Source organism: Electrophorus electricus, chromosome 8 (assembly GCF_013358815.1).
Source record: "Electrophorus electricus isolate fEleEle1 chromosome 8, fEleEle1.pri, whole genome shotgun sequence".
Lineage (NCBI taxonomy): Eukaryota > Metazoa > Chordata > Actinopteri > Gymnotiformes > Gymnotidae > Electrophorus > Electrophorus electricus.
Window position 1 is genome coordinate 20,942,691 of NC_049542.1, and position 14,647 is coordinate 20,957,337.

Consider the following 14,647-nt stretch of genomic DNA (forward strand, 5'->3'; position numbering starts at 1 on the left):
GTGAACAGGGTTTCCTTTCATTTTAATGTAGTCATCTATTATATTACAAACAGGTGGCTGATTCTTAGACAACTTTTTTTGTGTTATGATATCTTTGCAACTAATTTCTGTTTAAGCATTAGAATGTTGGACTGAAAATCATTTGAAGAAAACCAACTCCTTTCTGAGAAGCTAAACCATGCACATAGGCAATGACATAGCTCTTCACATGAGTGAGAGTTCAGTTTTCAGAGGTGAAATATAAGCTGCAGGTTTTCGTCTGACCTGACTGATGAACCAAGACCTAGTTACTGCTACACACACGTGCACACACGCTCACACACGGACAGACACAAACATATGACAGGAGGGGTGTGGATGGAGCAGCAAAAAGTAGATAAAGACCTCTTTTCTCTCTATTTTACACTGGTCTTGAACTGCAACACCACTGATTGCAAGCTACACCTAATAATGACAGGTAATAGTTACCAAATGATTTGTGTGTGTGCGTTGGTGTGTTTGGTTTAGAAGAAGTAAATCTTTAACTAGCCTCTCAAGAATTTTCCCTTGAACTCTGATTGGTAGTATGAATTAGCCATTTTCTACCATTCGCAGTAGAGAGAAGCCATAAAGCGGAAGTTAAGAATAGTGCAGGCATAGTGATGTCCCACCACATGGCATCTGGGGCAACTGAAGCAGAGCACATCTGGTTTAAGGAGGGCTGTGCTGCTGCTGCTACTGCTGCTGCTGCTGAGTGCAGTGGGCTACATCCATCCATAGTGACCACAGGGCTGAGCCTAGCTCTTCCATTGTTTATATTCTTCTGCTATTAATGGTGCAATGTTTAATCTGTAGTACAGTGCACATTGTAAGGAAATGCAAGTCATGTTTTAAGTCTGTAGTACAACAATTTGTGTTTAAATGACACAGTGACTATGGGGTTAAAGTGCAGGATGTCAGCTTTAATTCAGGAGTATTTGTATCTATATTGCGTAAATCATATATGAATGATGCACTTTGTTGCTCAGCCATACATGGCTATGTCACCATGTTTCTCAGATGACCTGGTATGTGTGGAGGATGAGCAGATTGTGTTTTGACCACACATACCATAACTCTGGTAGAGGTTGATCTTCATCTCATGTGTCCTTAAGACATTTTTTCTAGAACATATTTTATGTGTGTACCCTGGCCTTTTTTACTTGGAGGAGGCAGTCAATATTCAGACATCAAAATATAGAATCTTAGAATTCAAATCCTACAAGAATCACAAGATGTAGAATTTTAGACAATTAGGCAAAATCTGAAGGTTTCTGTAAGATATTTGACCGTAATCCAGAAGTTTTCCATGACCCAAAGCCATATGTTAACTCTGTTCTAGCATATCACATGTCTTGACCATGTAACCTGGAGCTCCAAAGTTCTGGGGTATAATTCAGCTATGAGGACTTTGGACAGAACAAAACTGCCCTAGGCTAACAGTCCATGTGAATGGCATATGAAATGTTGAAAAAGTTGTTCTTGATTCTTTGGATATAAAGTATATCCAGTTACTGTTACTAGGTCACTGCCTGTGTCAGAAGCTTAAAAATCTTTTTTTTTCCTGCTGTCTTGAACAAAAAGAAAGATTTTAAATTGTTTTCATTGCACTCACATCATAAAGTTACACCCAACAGCTCAACAGCTGTATATATCTGTTACTGGGAGTTGACCTGTTAACCCTGTTGTGAACACAACCATGTTGGACATTTGGTTAATGTATTTTCTATCATGTGATGTCAGAGGAAATGTAAGTGGTTTTAAAACTAAACACAGATAAGGTAGATGCGTGGGCTGGCATATGTATCTATGAAAATTCAATATGCACTGTAAACAGTGGAGGAGCTTTTTTCAATGCGCTTGTTTAACTTTCCTTGCACAGATGGAACTCTTCTGATCCTAGATGTGCTCTGTCCTCGGCTGGACCAGACTAGGTCCAGTAATTTAGCGTTATCTGGGGGCCATTATCTAATATATTTTATCAGGCCTGCAAGTAAGGATTTACAAGATTTCCAATAAACAAGACCAAAATTGGCCCGAGTTGTTCACAAAAAAGCATCCAATCAAGAGAGACATTTTCAGATATTGCGTTTTTATGTTTTGTGTGTGTGTGTGTATTTATGTGTGTGTGGGGGGAGGGGGGATTTTGTGTGTGTATGTGCATTTTTAAATTATGTGGATGTTTCTATTCTTGCAGTTATCTGAGTTGTGAGACTGACAATAAGTAAATAAAGAGAGAGCAGAGAAAGTGAGCAAGAAAGACCGTAAGACCAAGTATGCAAACGTTTGGAGAATAGGGTGAGGCTAGAGTGAGTCATTCAAGTTCAGTCACTCTAAATAAGCTGAAATGTTTAAATGATGCTATAGCAACAATGTGAAAACAGTTATCCTGCCCTGTAAAAATGTAAATATTTTTTCCTGTGAAAGTATGGGCATCTAACAGCAGTGTTGTTTTGTGTGAAATTGTGCATAGACATTAACCAGCAGAATATCCTGAACCTACAGACAGTCTTTGATCTATAACTATATCAGCTCTCTCCAAGCTCAAACTAACCTCAGTAAATTATGAAAATGTGCACTTATTTCTTTAGTCATTTTATTTCAGAGCCTTCCATCAACAAGCACATGCTTCCATACTACAGAATGGAGCTGTTCTTTAGTGTACACTATATTTACAGTCTTCCAAAGAAATTATCATTCTACAATGATAAAGTTAGAAAATCCCCAGAATGTGTATAATGGAGTTTCTAGAATGCAGATATTCTATATCACTATGAGAGCATGTTATTCTGAAATGTTTTCCACTGTCTCAAATGTCTCAGAGATGAGAGCAGAGGCAACGAGCAGGCAATCCCATGGGCCAGCGGGGCTAAGCACCCCCGTCCCCACTCTGTATTATCCCACTGCGCCTCTCTTTGTCCTCTACACACTGGAGTTCCTTCTGCACTAGTGAGCTGCTCCACCAATAACATGATCACACACAAACACAAACTCAGAGAAGCTTACCATAAACTCACAATAAGATTAAATTGCACACACCTGTGATGTACAGCGCTGTGCAAAAAGCACCGGAAATATTGGGTTTAATGTTGTTTATTAGGACAGTAAATAAAAAAAAAATTTAATAGTGGCAAAAACCTTCCAAGCTTCTTTTGACTGTGACAAGCAGAAAATAACTGCCAGGATACAACTTTGTCTCTGCCTCTACTTTTGGTTAGACACATACACAAAACAAACACAAAACAAAAAAAATGTTTATTTGAAAAAATGTTTTATTGTAGTGATGTTTATGTATGTGTTTTATAATATTGTAGATGTAAGTAAAAGAAGAATCTTTTATAATTTACAGCATTTGACTGACATTTTTATGCAAAGCAACTTACAATTCAGACAACACAATAAGGGGGCTTGAACTAGTAACCTACTGATTACAAGTTGAGCATCTTAACCACTGAGGTACCATTGCAGCAAGAGCAGTGTAGACCAGCAATACTCATACATTCACCTTGTGTTATTCGCTGGGTATGGTGTGGACAAAAGGCCTTGCCCTGATAAACACAAAGCCCCAACAAGACCAATTCTCCACTCGGTTAAGAGCATTATAGTACTCAATCTTGACTACCATCCCTGGTTCATTAATAATTTATTCTAGGAATAAAGTGCATGAAGGGTTTCAATTAAAGAGATTTCAAACCTTTATGATCCTCTTTTATTTGGAGGCTTCATGCCTCTGTCTCTAATAAGGCCTATGATGGGCCAAGTTCCTGACACAATGCATCTTTGACCCTCAGTGCCATCATTCTGAATTAATTCAAAAGCCTTCTAAAAGCCAGTGAAATCAGACATGTTTCTAATTTTGAGAGTAGCAGAAGGATATTTTTTTGTAATTCTGGACAGGTCTGTTATATAGATGAATTAAGAGATTAGCCTATCCTTTATGAGAAGCTGCCCTCAGAACTCTTTGTAGTCAGCGCAAGTTTAGAAACATATCAAACACAGCATTATTACTGACCTTTACCAGAACCCCATGTTGATAAAACTTCACATTTTAAAATGTTGGTGTGGCTTGTATTGAATAAAAGGAATGCGAATCCCTTTGTGATTTTATACTGCTTGCACTACATTACTTACAATAGAAACACTACTTACACTAGTTACACTAGTTTTGTGAAAAAGCAAATAAAAGCTGAGAGTCACAGATCATAGATATATCAGCATGTTATTTTAGCACAGGAGCCAACAGCCCTGAGCACCCTTTGTCTACATACAAACAGAAGTATTCCAAAAAATCCAACCTGTTTTTTATCCTATAAATGGAAGAATGAAAAAAAAAAAAAAATTTGTTCCAGGTCACAGTAACACATCTGGATGGATCCTCAAATTTGGAATGAACCACGACCCCAATCCATGACTCTCTTCACTGAAATGTGACTGTAACAAAGAATGGGTGCATGTGAGCAGAATACAGAAGAAGGCTCCAAATTTCCCCATCATGTCTTTAATATCAGCTACTGACAGTCAACTAGCCAGACAGGCAGACAGACATAAACAAAACAAAAACTGTTCTGAAATCTTCAGAAGGGAGTTTTACTACTATAGAGAGAGCAGTGATAATAATCATGGAAGAGAAATTCGAGTAAAGAATAATGTGTGAGACAGATGAGGAAAGGAAAGGGAAAAATTGTGGTTATGTAACTCATCCTGAGAACTCTTAATGGAAACAACATGGGGAGAAAGAAACAGCTAGAATACAATTAAGTTAATCATTCACACCTCTCTCTTTCAGACAAACACACACACACACACACACACACACACACACACACACTCCATCACTGTTGGATTTATTTATTGTTGTTATTGTTGTTTTTTTGCAGAGTGAGCAGTATTTCATGCAGACAAATAGCCTCCTTCATGATCCCTACCTTCTCTATTTTCAGGGGAACAGACACACGTCCAAGCATGGTGTTTGCTCTGCCCCTTTTTTTTCTCTCTCTCTCTCTCTCTCTCTCTCTCTCTCTCTCTCTCTCTCTCGCTCTCTCTCACCTCTCCATCCTAGTGGTCTGTTGAGAAGCTGAATGTGCTAAAATTCCTCAATCTTGCACCATTTGCACCATACAAAGAGCCAGAAATAGAAAAAAGTATCTGTTTTTCTTCCATGCTCCTGAAAATCTGGGGCTGAACAATTGCAATTTGTTGTCTGAGTTTAGGCTTTGCTCCTTTCTCTAAATGGTTTAATTATGGGCTGCAGCAAGGGAGCTGTTGTATGCAACCTGGTCTTATATGAATGTATCTGCTGCTCTATGGTGTAAATATGAGCACAACATTTGCCCTAAGCTTATATTTCTGTCCTTTCATTTGTCCCTAATATAATGCAACATGGCCACTTTTAGAATATTATATGTATAGAAGGGAAAGGTTTTGCAAATGTAAGAAACACAAAAGACAGCAAATGTTGGATTTGATCTTATTTACACTTTTTATTTGATATTTATTTAAACTGTCTGAATACCCCTTGGACATGAAAGAATGGAATATTTGCAGTTTGATCACAGTCATGCAGAAGGAAATAGTTATCATACTGTTATCATACATCATGTTTAGTAATTGATTTATTTTTTTGCTATTGTTCTTATAAATAATAGAATGTGATTATTTTACTTCGCAACTAAGACATGACTAGGCATTTCCTTCATCTAACATGTGCACGAAGGTATTTTCATGCTGAGAATTTGTATATTCAAATTAAAATTCAAATGTATTTATATAGAATTTTTTACAACACTTGTGACAAAGCAGATGTACAGAAATCATATATACTGAGGATACAGGTCCATGCCCCAATGAGCAAGCCAATACACCATTGGCAAGAAAAGGAACCTTGGAAGGAACCAAGGCACCAAAGGGGAACCTATCCTCCTCCTATGTAAATTAATGTTGCATAATGAATAAAGTTGGTTTGCTAGAAAACGTAAAGTATTCTATTATCCTTAAGAAATGACTAACAAATATTTGGCAGAGATACTTCAGCAGGAAAGTCTATAGTAGGGGGCTAGTGGGCTAGTCTCCATGGCACACAGGACCAGTTTTTGATTTCTTCAGGAGAGTAGGTGAAACATGCAGCTGGAGGGTCCATGGTGGTCAGGCAAATGGCAGACAAGCAGGAACTCATCTTCCAGGTCAATCTTGCATCGAGATCAGAAGAGAAAAGGAGATTTTTGAAAAGCTCAGCAGAGAAAAGAAACAGACAGATAGTTAGCACTAGGCAATACATGATTAACAGAGTGCAACAGAGATTCTGGCAGAAATAGCTATAACAGCTTAGCTAAACTGGGAGAGCCAGATGGCTGTACAATCATGATGGCTTCCTAAGATATCAGCACCCCTATGCTCTACTGTCAACAAACCTGTGTGAATGTGTCTCAGTTTACTTTAATTCGCACCATTTAGCTAACATGAACATTAATTTCCAACAGCTTGACTAAACAAACCTAAACTCTAAAAAATAGGCTGTTTCTGAGTCCCAAACACTGACCTAAGGTTATTCCAAAGATGGGGGCATTTTTATGAAAATGCTCTTCCACCAGGTGTTACGTTCATAATTCTAGGTACTTTGATAAGTAGCACATTGTGATTTAATTAGATGTGACTGTTTATAATAGGAAATAAGTTCATTTAAATACTGAATGTGACAAAATGAGTGCCACACGGCAAGGAGCAGGACATACAGACCTCTCTCAGTTAAGACATTTATTAGACACAACACAAACAATAAACACAATGGCACTCACATGGAACAGGCAGGGTGTACATGAGCAACGTCAAACACAGAGTCACAAACAGGAACAAAGACCAACAAAGAGGCACACACCAGCAGGGGTTTAAATACATACATACATAAAGACACCAGGTGCAGGTCTGTGGTAACAACAGGGGCATGGTATCAAACCACGTACCACATTAACAGTGGGAATGGGAGCATTAGATGACACTAAAGAGCAAGGCCATGTAGGACTTTGTATGTGAGTAACAGAATTTTGTAATCAATATGGAATTTGACAGGCAGCCAATGCAGTGTCTATAATATTGGACAAATATAATTAATCCTTAGGACTGCATTATAGTCTAGCTGATGCTTGTTTAATCTTACTAGAACATCCAGTTAGCAGGATATTTCTGCAGTCCAATCTTTTTTTTCTTCAATATGTTTGTTAAGATTTGTTAACATGGTAACAAGGATAAAATACACAATAAATGACAAAATACAAAAAGGAAAAATAGAAGGAAAATGTATAAAATGAAAACTAAATACCAAAATGGGGTACACAGAATGACATTTCTGAGCATACAATTAACTACAAAGTTGTTTATGCGGCACAATGGGAAGCAATAAGATATTCTTTATACCAGAGAATTTGAGAAAGCAACGTTTTTAATTTTATTGTTAATATAAGATGAAGGATCTAGGGATTTAAATCATAATGCAATCAAAGTCACAAAGGCAAAAAATCTGCCTCTATGAATGAGATTAACACAAGACAGATGACATCTGTTACATGTTAGAAAAGTACAACGAACGATCTTGTATTGAATCAGCCCATGTTTGACACAAACTGATAACTTATAAATTTGCTCAAGAACTCTGTCTCAAGGTTCTGTAATAATCTCTTCCCCCTTTTCTGTTCCACAGAAAGTGTTTATAGTGTCTAATAAGGGTAGCTAAATGGAGTGGATTTGTGAATGAATATATGATAATACACTCTTTATAGTATGCATTGAACTAAAGAAGGAGTTCGGTAATGTGTCATCTCGTAGGTTGGGGTGTTGTGGAAAAATATTTTTAGAGAAGCTGCAAACTTGTAAGTGTCTAAAAATACTTCAGACAACTACTGAAAAATGTAATATATATTTACTTAAATATTTGAATACCTATATTGAACCATATTGCGAAAAGCCCATCTTCCACAGATCATTCAAAGGCTGTAGTTGTTGGAGTTAAGTTTTGGAATATGTGTGAAAAATACACTGACGTCTAAACTGGCTCCATATCCTCCAGTTCATTTTGACTATCACACTTTTGGTGTAGATGGTGGGCTTTTGGTGGGAATGTGTTGGAGCAGTAAGGAAGACTGGTTGACCTGACCAGGCTTCCACTGTCAACCAAGTCAGAATGGTGTAATCAGGTTTTCTTGACACATACTGGAACCAGTATTGTATAATCCTGATATTTGCAGCCCAATTATAATATCTCCAGTTAAGTCTCCCTGCCTTTGTAATAAATGTTTGCAAATTTTCCAGCCCAAATAAACTCAAGGATAAGGGAAGGGGGGGAAAAAAGAATTTTGGCAGTGTATTCATTTTGACTGCATTGTTATGGGCAATATCAGATGTAAAAGTAGACAGACAGATGTGACTAATTACTTAAGATAAACCAGCTCGTGCCTGAGACAAAAGTGAAACAAAAATTGCTCTTATAAAAGATCTTAAATTTATTTGTAACATGAACACCCAAATATATGAAACCTTGGTCAGCAATTTTAAATAGTAAATTGTGTAGAGAATACTACAGCATCATTCAAGGGAAACATCCCACTTTTACTTAAATTTAGTTTAGATATGGTGAAAAATGAATCAAGAACAGAAAGAGCAGCAGGGATAGAGACTGATAGGTTTGACATATAAAGAAGGTCATCAGCACAGAGTGAGGCCTGCTTTTCCACACTATTACTGGTTATGCTTCGAATTTGGGGTCAATGTGAGACACTGTGCATGGGGCTCGATGGCTACAGCAAATTATACTGAAGCCCTGATATGTGGAGCGAGGGAAATATTCTGTGTCAATGTTTTTGTCCTAACTGAGGCTCAGAGGCTACAAGGGATGAGTGCAAACCTATGAGATTAAATTTTTTCCAAAGCCCAACTTCCACAAGGTATAAAAGAGGTAAACACATTCCACCCCATCAAAGTTTTTTTCTGCATTCAGGGCTTCTCATATGATGGTATCAGTAGAGTTATAGACAGAATCAGATGGTATCCTGAGATTTAAAAAAATCAGTGCATGTTTTTAATTAAGTCTATTTGGTCAGATGAGTTGATTGTTGGTAATACTGTTTTTAAACACAACACAAGTAGTTTGCACATAAATTTGTTTTTAGAAATTTGTATTTAGGAGGCTAATTGGCTTTTAAGAATGAGAGAAACTGAAGCTTGATAAAGAGTAGAAGTAAGGCACTGAGAGTTGAATGATTCACTGAACATATTAGAGGTAATTTGTTTAAAAACATTTTTGTAAAATTAAATTGGAAAGCCATCTGGACAACAGTCCAGTATTGAGGTAAGTAAGCATTAAGTAGTTTTCTCTAAACAGTTGTTCAATGAAGTTTAAATATGGGTTTTGGCTGGGCCACTCAAGAAATTTGCCCTGATGCTACTACAAATTTAATTTTATGCTTGGCATCATTGTTGTGTTGAAAAGTGAACTGTCACCCCAGTATGAGTTTGCGTGTGCTCTGTATAAGATTTTCTTTAAGGTTGTTCCTTTATTTGGCTGTTGTAACACACTGCAGTGGAGAGGTGGATACAAATGCTAAGAGGCATGTTTATTTTTGGCAAATCCATAATCATACTCTATGTCCACTCCGGTAGCCAGAGTGTCCTCAATCAAAAACACAACCAGAATGCATAACTGTGCTAAGAATCAATACACAGGAAAAACAAGCGAGGAATAACAAACAAATAAGAATAGAAATGGGAACCACAGACCAGAGTATAACACAGGCTATGAGATATAGGATAACAATCATGAGCAATGAAACATGGCAAACATGGGGCTTAAATACACAACCTAACAAGGGAAATTGAGGAACAGGTGAAACTAAAGAGGTGCAGAGACTACAAATGAGGAATAGCAAAAAGAGGAAACAAAGCAAATCAAAGACACGAGACAGGTTATGATGTAACGCTAGCGGAGGGAAGCTGCATTCGTCCATCCCTCAATTGCTACCAGTCTCTCTGTCCTTGCTGTTGGGATGAGCCACTATAGCATGCTGCTGCAACTACTAAAAAGTGGGTATTATTCTGCCAGCACTGCAGGTATGGTATTATTTTATTTCCATTTATTTCCAAGATCCTAGAAAAAGCTGTACCTCAGCAGCTAAGCTCATGCCTGAATCAGAACCAGATACATGAAGTCTTTCTGTCAGGGTTTAGACCTTATCATAGTATGGAGACTACATAAATTAAAGTAGTTAATGACCTGTTGTTGGCTTCTGACCAGGGTTATGTCTTTTTGCTTATATTGCTTGATTTAAATCCAGTATTTGATGCTATAGATCACAACATTTTAAGAGATAGACTTGAAAATGTTGTTGGGATTAGGGGAACAGCCCTTTCCTGGTTTAAAATTTATCTAGCTGGCCACTACCAGTTTGTTAGCATAAATGGAGTCTTCTCAGCATATGACAAGGTTATCTATGGTGTCCCACAAGGATCTGTTCTAGGGCCTTTGCTTTTTTTCTTTATATATGCTACCTCTAGGTGACATTATACCTAAACACTGTGCTAGTTTCCAGTGCTGCACTGATACTCAGCTATATGTCTCAGCCAAAACAGAGGACATATATCATCTTAGTATTACTGACGAAGGCATAAAGGACGTCAGAAACTGGATGTTGAGAACGTTTTTCGCATGTAATCCTGACAAAACATAGGTGCTTTTATTAAGATAGGTCCTTTCTCTCTAATTATTCAATGGGCCTCAATGGTCTCCCAATCACATCCTCTCTAACAGTTAAATATCTTGGATATTGTAAATAATATTTCTAGGACTGCCTTTCTCCACCTCAGGAACATTTCAAAGATTTGCAACATGCTCTCCTCACATGATGCAGAAAGGCTAGTCCATGCATTTATGAGTTCAAGATTGGACTACTGCAATGCCTTACTATCTGGTTGTACCATTAAGTGCCTAAACAAGCTTCAGCTAATACAAAATGCAGCAGCTAGAGTTCTTACTAGAGCTAAAAAATTTGATCACATCACTCCTATGTTAGTTACTTTACATTGGCTCCTAGTAAAATGTTGTATTGATTATAAATACTTCTAATGACCTACAAAGCACTGAATGGTCTTGCCCCACAGTACCTTAGAGAACTCCTAGTGTTTTATGATCCACCACATCTGCTTAGAACAAAAGGTGAAGGTTCTTGGCTGGTATCAAGAATAAGACAATTACTGCAAGGTGCAGAGCTCCTTTTCCTATGGGAGTGTAAATGTTCAAGACTCAGACACAGTCTCAATGTCTGATCTGTACAATCAGACATTTTATTAATTATAGTTCCCTAATTTACACACCCTTGTCCCTGGACATGCCTAATACTCTAGTCTCTCTTCTGCTGAGGTTCACCTACCACTGATGTCATGATGTTTCTGAGCCTCAACCCATCTCATCTGAGATGGCTACTCCCACCACCCCCTGATGTCCCCTGCTGTAGCCCACCATACCTCCACTCCGGCAAACTACTTCTCCGTTGTTCTTGATGGACGTTCTCTTGCAGGATGGGTTTCAGACATGTGCACACCATGGGGACAAGACTAGGACTTCTAGACATTAATTGCTTTTTTTCCATTTTATTATTATTTATTTATTTTTCTCTCAAAATTGTTACTATTGTGGTGACCGTTGTCAGCCAGAGGAGGGTGGACCCACCCTTTGAGTCTTGGTTCCTCTCAAGGTTTCTTCTTCATGCTCTAGGGAACTTTTCCTTGCTAGTGCACCCTTGGCTTGCTCACTGGAGGCTTGGACCTGGGCATTTGTAAAGCTGCTTTGTGACAACATCTGTTGTAAAAAGCGCTATATAAATAAATTTGATTTGATTTGATATTAACCAGGTAAGGTACAGTGCCTGTTTTTCACCAGAGATAGTACTTGCTGTTATGTCTAGAGTTCAGTTATAATCTTATCAGATCAGAGAATCCTTTACATTCAGAGTCCTTTACATTCCTGTTTAGCAAACTCCAGGTGGGATATCATATGCATTTTATTCAACAATGTGGCCAGAAGTGCCTTGCCACTTGATTTATGAAGTACTCCAGAGATGGTTGTCCATTTAATAGGATAACCCACCTCTGCACAGAAGCTCTTTTGAATTACTGGTGGATTCCTCCAGATGCCCAGATGCCTAATTCTAGGAAGGTTCAAGCTTATGTGAAATATCATCTATTTCAACAATATTGAATTCACTGTTGTCCTGGTCTATGTCCAAAATCTTATATCCATGTCCTGGTCTATGCCTTATCATAATGTGATTGCAAAGATCCACAGACAGTTCCTTGGACTGACAATGCAGTGTAAATTGTGAGTTTTTTTCTAAACCCAGGTGTGCCTTTCCAAACTATGTCCAATTAATTAAAATTGCAACAGATGTGTCTGAGTTCTAGACACATCTTAATGATAATTAACACAAACAGGATGTACATGGCCACAATTTGTAATACCACAACAAAGGGACTTGAGAATTCAGTTTTTGATTTTTAAAGCGCTCTACAAACATATTTGTCATTGTGGGTGATTAATTGTTGATTGATGGTTAAAAATGGCAATAATATCTATTCAAATTCAATAATAATAATATCTATTCAAATTCAAATCCAGTATACAAGTACAACACAATATAGTGTAAAACATTTAACGAGGTGTGAATATTTTGAATTCACTCTACTTATCAAACATTAACAAATGAACAATGTATAAATTCACCATATGCATAAAACTATTCTAAATACATGCTTTTATTGTCACACAGTATGACACTACCATTTAACCAAGTGAAGACCTGGAGCTGCACCCAATGCCAACGAGTCTCAGAAACACAGCAGCTCAATTATTTCCGTAAATTATGGCTGCATAAAACAGGCTGCACTCCCATGATTTTGTGATAGTTTGGAGAATGTCAGATTGGTCAGTCAGTTTCCTCATGATAATTATGATGAACACAGGAAAGCTACCTGCTAATCTCTGTCTGCTTTGGGGTCAGCTCGTGGCTGTCTGAAGACTGAAGTGAGTTTCAACTTTGTATAGTGTTGCTCAAACTTAGAATCAGCCTAACTGATTCTTTTGTGTCTCAGAGTGACACATCTGAAAGTGAACTCTGATAGAGTAAACTACTGATTCCACAAAAGCGTTAAACTATGCTTCCACAAAAGCGCTAAACTAAGCGTGAAACTATGTATTTTCTGTGTTTTCCTTGTCCTCAGTAACTAATTAACTAAATACATTCCAGTAAATGTTTAAATTTAGACAACTTATCCATAATAAATGTAATTCTACTCAAATCCTCAGATTCTGTCTGTGTCTTTAAAATTTGTCCAAGATGGAAAGCTTTGGCAAGCTCACTTCTTTGCAGTCATTTGAGGTTGTCCCTCTCTCTGGGCAGGGCTGTAGAGCAGAGTTGTGCAACAAGAGGTCTATGCTGTTGCTTCAGTAGGGTGGTGTCCAGGTCCAATGGCACACTGGGGGTTTAGATGGGTTTTCCACATGCCCCCCACTGCAGAGCAGAGAGGTTCTCTCATGGTGAAGACAGAAACCCTATGGAATTCACTGCTAACAGTACTTCACTACTAGCTTAAAGGATGGGAAAACACTGAACATCTCTTTGATATCATCTTAACAAAGACATTTGCATAGTAGCTATTCAGTTGGTTATTTAATGTAAATTTACCAAAAGAAAATAATTTAAAACATTTTCTTGAGCTAAAACAGCATGACAGAGAAAGAAGGGGGGTTGCTTGCATAAACAAACTCATTGTTTCAATGAGTACAATTATAACAATTAATTTGCAGACACATTTATCCAAAGCAACTTACAATTATGACGAATTACAACTTGGGCAATTGGGGGTTAAGGGCCTTGATAAGGGGCTCAACAGTGGTAACTTGATAATGATGGGGCTTGAATCAACAAATTTCTGATTACCAGTCAAGTGTATAATAAGATATTGATAATGCTGCTTAGCTGCACTACTGCTGGTATACATTATATACATCATGAACATGTAAGCAATTATTTTAGTAATTGTAAACAATTACTCAATTGCCTGTACTAACTTTAATGATCATTTAATCAACTTTACATCATACATTTTCCAAGGCTTTACTTTATATTATTAAGGTATATTAACATTATTTTAATGACCAAAATCAAAATACCTGTCATTGTACAATATACAATATACAGCAACTTCTGTTAGATATGGTTATACCTATGGTAAAGCCTAGGTATATAAATTAACCAAATTAACTACCACATAGTGACTATGACCAAACTTTCCAAGATAGATTAAGTGGGTGGGAGCCATTGACAAAGCCTTACTGATGATTTCACTAAATGCCATCCAAAAATATCTTCAAAGAATTATCGTATGCTAGAGAATGTATAACTGGCATTTCTCACAGTCATTGTCTGCATGAAAAGCTTTCTTATCACTGTCATCAGTGTTTTTTGTGCAATCTTGAGGTCACATTGTGTCAGAGAGAGTGACAATGTACCGTGACTATCCTCTTTGTTTTTTTGTAAGGTAATCTCTTCTAGTGCACAGAGGGAAATTTAATTCTACAAATCTGGTAAAAGCA